This window comes from Dromaius novaehollandiae, chromosome 4 (genome assembly GCF_036370855.1).
Source record: "Dromaius novaehollandiae isolate bDroNov1 chromosome 4, bDroNov1.hap1, whole genome shotgun sequence".
In the NCBI taxonomy this organism is placed as follows: Eukaryota; Metazoa; Chordata; class Aves; order Casuariiformes; family Dromaiidae; genus Dromaius; species Dromaius novaehollandiae.
The window spans coordinates 66,749,784-66,760,034 of NC_088101.1; the positions used below are offsets into that span (position 1 = coordinate 66,749,784).

A 10,251-nucleotide genomic window follows, 5' to 3' on the forward strand; every position below is an offset into this window, starting at 1 on the left:
AACTGATGCAACTTCAATGAGATTTCTCCTGATATATTTCAATGCAGCCAAGTGCAGGTCTGCAGTCTTTGAGAGTAAATTATGCCCTGTGTCACACACAAGGCTTTTACAGTCATCGTAACACCCTTACAGGAGATCAGAATCAGTCTTCTTTTACATAAAAAGTTATATTACACCATCAGGAGCCATATTCTACTCTTGATAATACTAATGTAAACGTAAAAGAATTTCATCTGTTCATAATCCTTTCTTAGAGTAAAATTTGGAGAGGTTTTCATTATTTTTGCAAAGTTTCCTGAATAGGATGCATGTTTCTTTCTAACGTAGATATTATGGTTTGTTTTGTTGGTGCAGCACTCTTGAATTCCACATGGATAAGAAAATTTTATATATTGTCACCCATCTTTTGATAAAATATATGATATATTAAATGCCATAACCATTTCAGGTGAGGTTTTTTGAAGGACCTGAAATTCACCCTGAAGGGTAGAATAGAGTTGTAATGTCTTATAAGAGGATTAAGGATGAGGGCTCTGAAGACCATCATGGTTTCATTATACCTTGCTACGTTTTCCTCCTGGTTCACTAGCAAGTGGAGCATTCCTGCTTATCTCTAAATAATGACTTCTGGTTTCTTATATTCACTGTATTTTATGAGAAAGAATTCTGTGCACTGGAGGAACACAGTATTTAACGCTGTGTAAGAATGGAAGAGGCATCTTAACCTTTCATGTTTACGTAGCTTACTGTATAGCAGATTTATAGTTTTAACTGACTGAAGATTTTTACCTTCTCTAATCTCCTTGGCAGTCTAGGACTCAGTTTGGTCTGATTCCAGTTTCAATATTTATTTACACTTATTTCTTCAAAGCTGGGAATTGTAGGTGTCAATCCAGTGCTTTGGGCAATTTCTCCCATAAATTAGCAAACACAATCCAAGACAAAAATAAATGCCTGCCTATAAATATACCAGACTCTATCCACAGCATAAAACATTTGAACAAAAAAAAAGTAAAAAATAGGGGAGGACAGTTTCTGCATGCCCAAAATGTTAATGGAATTAATAAATCCAAACTCTGTAGATTAAAGCTGTCCCATAATATTCTCATCTGGCCTACCTGAAATTAGTCCTGTGAAAAATTGTTGAGCTCAGCAATAAGTAACTTATTTGCAGGTTCAGGAAATAAATATAACTGCAAGACGGTGATGACAGTACAGCTTCTCATTCATAAAGTCAGGATTAAGACATATTAGACAGCTTAGAGATGTGCATACAACATTGTATTGCACTGCTACACGCTAACAATGATGACTTCAATTTTCAGCATCAGCCATTGTTGAGACCACTCTTTCACAAATCATGTAAATATTCAGCCAGGCCGTCCCTTTTTTTCCCCATAAACATCATCAGCTGATGATCAGCTGAGCTCAATTTTCCTGAATTGCCCCTAGATAATGTCTGAATTATCTTATCCTCCAGAACGAGTTATGACCCAACATTTTGGGTCATGTTGACAATCTCTGTTATGACTCCCTTCAGGACCTGAAGTAAAGCAGAAGGCAACAAAGTTATTCAGTTATTCACATACATAGGAAGAAATCACAGAAGATCATTAATGGCTTACCTGTTGGACTGCCGTCCTGGAGTAGCAGTTTTTCACTTTTCACCCATATTAACTCATGCGTGGTTTTCACTCAAGGGAAATTGAAGAGTTTCTTCACTAAGAAACAAGGAACTAGGGTGAGTTCTCACTCAAAAATGGGAAAAGTACAAGATCTGGGCCAGATATCTTTCTCACCCCATCCTCCAGAAGTCAGATCAACTGGTAGGAGTTTACAGACTCCACAGGGCAGTGGTGACCCTCTCCAATGCAAGGATGAGGGCTCTGAAGGTGATCTGCTCACCCAGGAGAGCAGGCACTAGTTCTTCACACAGGCCTTCAAATGTGAGCCTCCTAATTCTGAATTTTCTGGGCCCATAGCTGGTCAGCCAATGCCTAGCAATGTTATTTCAAATAGGAGTTTTCGTGTCTAGGAAGACTATCTTAGGCCATGTTTCAGGGTTGCCGGTCTTTTACAGAGTAAATATGAGATCTAAACAAGAAATGATAAAACTGTCCAAATCATTGCCCTCTCTACATGCAGCCACTATGACCAGCTGGCCTCTCTGTCTACAGAAGGCCTGAGGTCACAGGTTTCCTTTGTTGAAAGCTCTTTCTTACAGAACTTAGATGAAGCCAGAGACATTGCCTTGTGCTTCTTTAATTAAAACAATCATCAGAAATCTGGACACATACAATGAACTCTTTTTGTAATACCATTTCCCAAAGCTGTTTGCTAATTTTGCTAAATAAGTGATTAAACATAAATTGTAATAATCTGACTACTAAATTCATGTGAGCCAAAAATGAAAAAAAAAGAAATACTTGCTATTCTACTCCTTATGTCACACTAACATTTATGCTACTTCCCCATTTTCATATATAGAATTCTTACTCAGACTTTTTCAAAATCAGGGTTTCAATGGCTGATACACAAACATTTATGCCAAGTAGGCCAATCCCACCAGCAGGTGCTGGTGTCCCTCTGCCAAACTTGTTATCCAAAACAGAGGCTGGTTCGAGCCCTGCCTTGGGTCCAGCTATCCCTGGGAGAAAGGAGAGAGGCAACTGATGGCTGGATCTCTGCTTTCATTATTGTCTAGGATGAAGAGAGAATCAATAAATCCAGGCTCTGCTGAGCCTTTTGCAGTGTAGGTCTCTGCAATCAGAGCACTGTCAGAATTACCAGTAGTGATCACCAAGTGCAACAAGATGTTTGCATTGTACAAAGAGGAAAAAGGAGCTGAGTTGTTGTGCCAGGTCTGGGCACTTGTCCAGGGCCTTCCAGTATGCCTGTATTAGAGAAGAGTTGCTGAGGCACAAAGGGTTGTGTTCTTTTTCTGTTGGGTGGCAGTTTAGACAAAAATTGTTTCCAAAAAGCAGACCTCCATAATATGCACGAGAGTCAATCCCGTACTGCTAGCAGCATGAACAAAAGGCAATCCCGGAGCTACCTGCTATAGGCAGTTTAGAGCTGCAGTACCAGCAGGGATGGCCATATAGGCATATGCCCTATGCATCCATTCTCTTTTCTTGCTGTTGCCAGGTCTTGCCTTTCATTAAATCATATTGCATATTGTTGTACTGTTTTGTTGACTAACTTTTATGCTCCTTTTCTGAATCAAAACTGTACAAGCACTTCATTATGTTCAGGCATACTAATGTCAAGCTTTAAGAATTCATTTATTTGGGATGCATGCTAGTAAGAATGACTATTTACATTCTCAAAAAATGGTGCTTAATGTGTCACAGGGACTGAGACATGTTCAAGGCACTCAGCCTAAATTTTGAATGAGCTGGGATTGAAGGCTGTGGTCCTGGATAATTCTTCTGAACAAATTCCTATTTTGACCTCTAAGAAACCATATCAAGAAAGTCAGACATGTACAACTGCAGCCACTTTTTTCTTTAGATCCTGTTTCTATTCTTCTGTTTAATTTGTTCACATTGCTCGTATGTTTATTTATGAGCACCGTGATGTAAATTATAATGGATACATTTTGCCATAAATTATGACTTCCTTGTAAAGTACCTTTTAGGTTAAGCTAAGCAAAATAAGAGCATTTTTTTATGTATGTATGTATGTATAGTATTAGCTATTTCATCATGATACCCAATAAAAATGCTAAAATATGTTAACAAAGAATATAATTAGGAGGGAATTCATCACTTCTTAACACTACTTATTTTTTTTTCCAGTGGTTACACTAGTGTGATACCAGAAATTAGTTTCCCAATACTTTATTGCTTAAACTCAAAGGAATGAAATACACTTGGCATCTTGTTCTACATCTTATAGCCCCACCATATAGAAGTGACTTTCCTTTATTAGTTTAATTTCCAAACATATAAAGAACTGGGGGGTTTTACTTCTTCTTTTATTATTTTGCAGCTGTCTTTTATTATTTTGCAGCTGGATAGAAGCATTAATGCTAAAGTACAAAACACAGATGTTTGATGGGGGTTTTCACATAATTTCCAAAGTTTAATACAACCTGTAAACTCATTTTATATTATAATCCATTTTGATCACTCACTAAGTAACGTATATAATATTTTTAAATATTCAGTACTTTACATGAAAGAGAAAAATCTCTTACTCTATCATAATTATTTGATTTCTTTCTTCTTTTACATGCTACTTACTATCTTTTCACTAGGAGTTAAAGAATCCAGACTCTGGGCTCAGAGTAGGAGTGGAATTGAGAGCAAACCAGAAAATATCACTGCAACACCATATAAATCTGGTGCAGAAATACTCATATCAGAAAAGCTGCTTGCAGATATGGTAACTTTATCTCTGAATGGATAATAGAGAACAAAAAAGAGTGTAAGTTAGTGTGAGAGAGACGATATGAAATAAAAGAAAATTATATGAGAGAAGAAATCCAGAGATGAATTCTTCATCTCAGAAAAAAAGAGAAGACTGTTCTGTAAAATATTGAAGAGTGCAATGAAATCATAAACTGATGAAGAAGATAATTATAGACGGCTGAAGACTACGTGCTTATGAGTCACGTTCTCATTAGGATACTGAATCACATGACTGAATCATATGTCAGTCAAGAGACAACATTCCCTAGAGAAGGGAATAGTTGCTGCATGTTTAGAGGGAAGGACAAGGGCAAGACTTGTTCTGAGAGAGAATAAGAAGCTTGCGTTCAGTCTTAGCAAGAAACAACAGTACAGATTAATATTGTATCACATTAACACTGAGTTTATATGTAATGCTTTACGGCAATTCTCATTTTTAATGAGAAGAAAGAGCTAATACTCTGCTGTTAGGAGCATTTGCTTTTTTAAAGCACAGAGACTACAAAGACTGTAGTGATACTCACCAGCTTGTAAACGTTACTCTTACCTGTATATATATTTAAAGAAAAAAAAAAAAAAACTCTGTTTTAGCATGTGATGATTATTTCAGATTAGAAACAAGAAATTAAAAATAACATATATCGGTAACAACAGAAATGTCAGCTCCAGCAGAAGAACAACAAATAAATACAGCAGGCGTGACTGCTGTGGGTCGAGGTGTTTGGTTTCCAAGCTAGTTGCTGTTGCTGTCGGGAGGAGTCGCCCATAGGGCTCTAATAGCTGATCCTGCACTCAGCCCAGGTAACTGAAGATGGAAAGCAACAACCTTAACCAAATATTTCTAATCCAAGGATCCAAGAATGAATTGCAGCTCACATGTATGTGCACACGTGTTTGTTTGTTCAACATCATATTTTAATGTTTTGGAAGCAATGACAGTTGCCCCTTTATCAAAGCTATGGCAGAGGAAAAAAGAAGTGATAGCAAACATAAGAAAACTTAACTTCTCTGTCATACTCCCAGACCCAAAAGGCAGCTCCTATCAGCAATCAAAAATCACCTTTCAAAAAGTTGCAGTACCTTCTCACTTATCCACTTATCAAGTAAGCTTCATTTATTTATTTATTTATTTATTTATTGCTGGCTGCACAGGCCCTAGGCAATACACGGCTCGCTCCTTCCCTAACGCACACGCATACACAGGATCTCTGATATACTATTTTCTCAAAATAAAATCAACAGAGCCAGAAGAAACAATAAGACAAAACAGCAAGAAGGAGTGGGAGAGAAGGTGCAGACAGAAAAATTAAACCAACTGGCAGAGCTGGGGGGGGGGGGGGGGGGAGAATCAAAATGGGTTTGAGAAACAGTTGACAAACACTGTGAAAGATCTGATAGAAAGCAAATGTACCACTGCATGTGTGTAAGAGATTAGAGAAATAGTCCCTCAGAAATACTTACCAGAGTAATTATTTTCTGTAGTGAAAATCTTTTATGATCTGAGGGTTATGCTGTACTTACTCAGGTACGAGACAGTGTAGCAGAGCCACAAACAGCACGAGCTGGTGGGTTACTTAGGTTGGTTTCTGGTATCCATATGTTGAAAAACAAGTCTCTGATTCCTACTGATTTTAGTGCAATTATCCTTGGAGTAAATTCAGTAAATTCACCAGAATCTTAATCTTTATAGCAAACATATATTTATTTAGGTTAACATGTATAAACGCAGAATAGCTACTCCATGCTATTGGAGTTAAGGGAATACTTTTTGGTCACTGATGCAAATAACATTCATTCAACCTGGTCCTCTGATTAACCCATGGACCTGGTCTGTATGGTTGTTTAGTTGACAGGGTATATTTATACTGACACTTTTTTACAGGGCCTTGAAGCATTACAAAGGTTGTGCTTTTTATTTTTACGAGGGAGAGTATGTGTGTGTTAAATAAATAAATAAAGCACATGATTATGGAATAAGTGATCTATAAAACTGCATTTAAAGGGCGGGAGGGAGGGACAATTTAATGCTGCACTGGCAACCTTTACACTGTGATTCCATAAGACTAATATGTTTGCAATGATGATTTTTTTTTTTTAATTTCTTGTACATGATAGCATTGAATGCAAGGGTCAAATTGATCCCTTGCATCCATTCAACCTTTAGATAATCAGGCCTGCCACAAGTAGGTCAGTAATATCATTTGTATAAAGTAGTGTTTGAAAGTCTAAGCAAGTCTAGCCTGGTATAGATATCTAGAACAAGCTGAAATGTAGCAGCATGACGAATGTGCAGTGTACTCTCAAAGAATACAGATATTTTTAATGTTTTTTTCCTACAGTGCAAGGCCCTCAGAATTAGATGACAATTAGTCCTCCAAAGTCCATTTCACATACAAACGTGTGCGTGTGGGTGTATGTGTGTGTGTGTACACACATATAAAAATTTAAATATCCAGAAGAAGAACAACTTAAAAAGAAAGGTTCTTAGATGAAAAAGTTTGGACCACATTTCAAAGAAATAAATGCTATTAATTACTATTACTATTACATGCTATTAATTAATGAAAATTAATGGTGGAATACAGGAGTCCATTAAAGACTAAAAAAAGAAAAAATGCTAATTATCTTATGAAAATAATGCTATGAGGCCAACTTCCTCTTTATTTATTATCTTCCAAAGTACTATTATCACATTGTAAAGAATATTTGCAAACTCTATGTCTTTCATGGAAATAGCTCTACAGCCTCTCTGCTGTCGGACTTTTTTTAACATTCTGCAGCACATCATTAATTCTTTTTTATTTAAAAATACTTGGTGTTATTATCTCCCAGATATTCTCAAATTTCTTATTCCTTTTCTACATGTAAATAACAACAACCGAAATAATACCAGAAAAGTAAAAGTAACCCCCTAGTCTAATAAAATCATAGCCAAGCAATTTTTCCCCAAAGATTGTGACTCCAAATCTGAAATACCAAGGATTCAGTATAAGCTGTTAAAAGCATCGGTGTTATTATGAAGCTTAAAATATAGGTAATTATGATAAAAAGAGTATTGATAACTTAATTTTACTTGATAATTTTATATACTTATAGATGTATTCGTACTTAATTTCCAGTGAAATCAAATTGCTAACTGCCAGGAGACTGAATCAATGTGTTCAGTATTTTTTTTTTCTTTTTCCACTTTGGTTTTTCTTCAGATTACTTATATTCATTAAATGAATTACTGGAATCCTGACAGTATTGCTTGAACAAACAATCACGGAAACGTCAAAGTCCATTCATAAGGTATTTCCGTATTAACTACCAGTAAAGGATTATAGCAAGCACAATAGTTGTGACAGAACAGGTGATTGCGAGGACAGAAAATGAACCACATAATCCTTATTATTGATAATTATGCACAAGCAGGACAAATTAGATTAATTTTGGAGTTTCAGGTGGAGTTGGCAAGCTAGAAAAATAAATACAAAGCATTTAATGAAACTAATAGGAGAATTAGGTTCACAAAAATGGATTTACTACTTGGACATGGATATATTTTTCATATTAGTCAAGTAAGTCTTACTGTAGTCTATTTTAAAATATTCTGGAGAGCATCACCTTTGAAAGTCTGAATAAAATGTTTCTTAAAACCTGGGAAAAGAAAAATTAATTCTGAATGGGAAAAGGACCATCTGCATTTAGTTGCTCAAATATTAATATTGTGAAGATAGAACTGTCAGAAACAGAAAATATGAGTAAATATTGACCGATAATGAGTAATGAGATAAGTATGAAATAATATCAGTAAAAAGTATGAGATAATATGAGTAAATATATATAAAAGTATGAGATAATATGAGTAAATAACCGACCAGTTGTTTTCTTGAAAAACACTAGATGTTATTCCACACAGATAATTTCATACAATAAAAAAATACTTTTGAATAGGGTTTATCTGGAAATTATAGAATTATATATAGAGAACTGTAGATAATACCACCTTTGTTTATGAACATAGTTCATGACTTCCATCAAGAACCAGCGAAAAAGCTTTTGAGTATAAAACGGTCTCCTGGCCAATGTGACACTAGGTAACGATGAACAGGAGTCTTGCTATGGGTTTCAGTGTAAAAAAGCTTCATCTCATACGTACGTGGAAAGGACAGTGGAAGACCAGATGAAATGAAGGCAAAGCTTTCTTTCCAGAAAAGTAGCCGTTTTGAAAGCTGCTAATTCTTTTTCTAGGAATAAGAAAGAAAGATTAAAATGATAGGCACAGACTTGCTTCATTTGAAAACCTGTCAGCTTTATAGGCAACCTACCAAGTTTACTAGAGTATATAATTAGTAGTCAGAGAAAATCTTCATCTCTCTCAAACTTGTTTTTCCATGTTAGAATTTGTGAACTATATTTTTATTTGGAAAACTTATTTACAATTGCTTTGACTTTGGTTGAGCAGTAGCCTGTTCATTTTTGCATCCCTTGGCACATACAGTTATAATGTGTCTACTATTTTGCAAATACAAATTTTATATTAAAAGCATAAATCATTCCTGCAAAATTCAGTTCTGATATTGTTTTTAAATGGAATGCTCCTTTTTTGTCTTTAGAAGAGGAATCTATGCATTAATTTCCCGCTAACGGCTCCAGTAAAATTAGCTTTGCACATAATGCATGCCAAGGAATGTTTATAAGCAGGCACTTTGCATGTGTAACCAAAAAACAAAAATGTTTTTCTCTTCATTTAAAAAAAAAATTGAGAGAAGGGTTTCTAATTTATTTAATGATAATCCTTGCTCTGTTTCTCATAGAATATGATGCCAGATATACTCTCATGACATTTTAACATTTCTTCCTGTCCTGCAGCATACTTTCCTACCTGAAGAGTGAATTTCACTAACACTGAGTTCCTGTGAAAGAGATACCTCTTGCCTTTAGGACAAGTTGATTTATATGGTATAATACTACAAGAGGAAGACTGCTATGCATGAAGTGCAGTGCATTGTTTTGCTGAATTTCAATATAAAAATCTAGCATCACAGATGACTCAGAAAGGCATGAAGTGAAATAGAAGAGGTACTGCTTCCAAGTGGAAGATGAAGTAATAAAAGCCAGTGTCAAATTTCAATAAGCAATCATGCACTAGTGGAAATGATAGATTAATTATGACATTGAACATTTTTCAGGTAATCTGGTATTCAATCTTTATTTTCTAGGTATGCATGCTTCCTTCTGAAGTGAAAGATAAGGAATATATTGACAACTCCTTGTGAAAAGTGTGATAGGTGATTTATTTTGTGATTAGGAGGAAAAAAAAGAGAGAAAAAGGAAAGTATGTGGGCATTAGCTGTCATAGTAATCTTCCACAGCCTTCTCTGGAATCATTTAGACAAAATACAGATGGTTAGTAGGCTACCACATGCACTTAATGACTGCTTCATCTGAAATTAATGATTATGAAGCATTACCGTTAATCAGGAGTTTATACAATCAGATTATTGTGGTTATGTGACAATTGCACATTTGATTTATGTTGGCAGACATTAAAAAGTGTTATGAAACTATGCAGTGAACCCTAATGGAGAAAGTGAAGGAGAAAGAAATGCTTTCTTATTACCCATAAGCCAGCTACATTTTTCTTTTTAAAGGTCAATCAATGACAGCATGAACTTTTTCCTTTTCAATACTGAGAAGCAGCAATAAATTGCTTTCACCATACATGGTGGATCAAGTACGCTGTTGGATGAGTTTTAATTCCAAAAATCATAATAAGTGACCTTCTTTATAAAATCACTATTGTTTATCTTGACTGAAAGATAGCTTATATGACAGTTTTCTTAAATTTTCA

The 10,251-nt window shown here is 35.4% G+C and overlaps 1 long non-coding RNA gene across 1 annotated transcript in view; it reads left to right on the forward strand.

The window, feature by feature from the left end:
* LOC135328403 (uncharacterized) overlaps nucleotides 1-9,403 on the forward strand; it is a 36,154-nt gene extending 26,751 nt beyond the window's left edge. Inside the window, exon 3 of the long non-coding RNA XR_010389236.1 lies at nucleotides 9,270-9,403. This is a non-coding gene — a long non-coding RNA (uncharacterized LOC135328403). The remainder of the gene's footprint in view (nucleotides 1-9,269) is intronic.
* The last annotated feature ends 848 nt before the right edge of the window (nucleotides 9,404-10,251 follow it).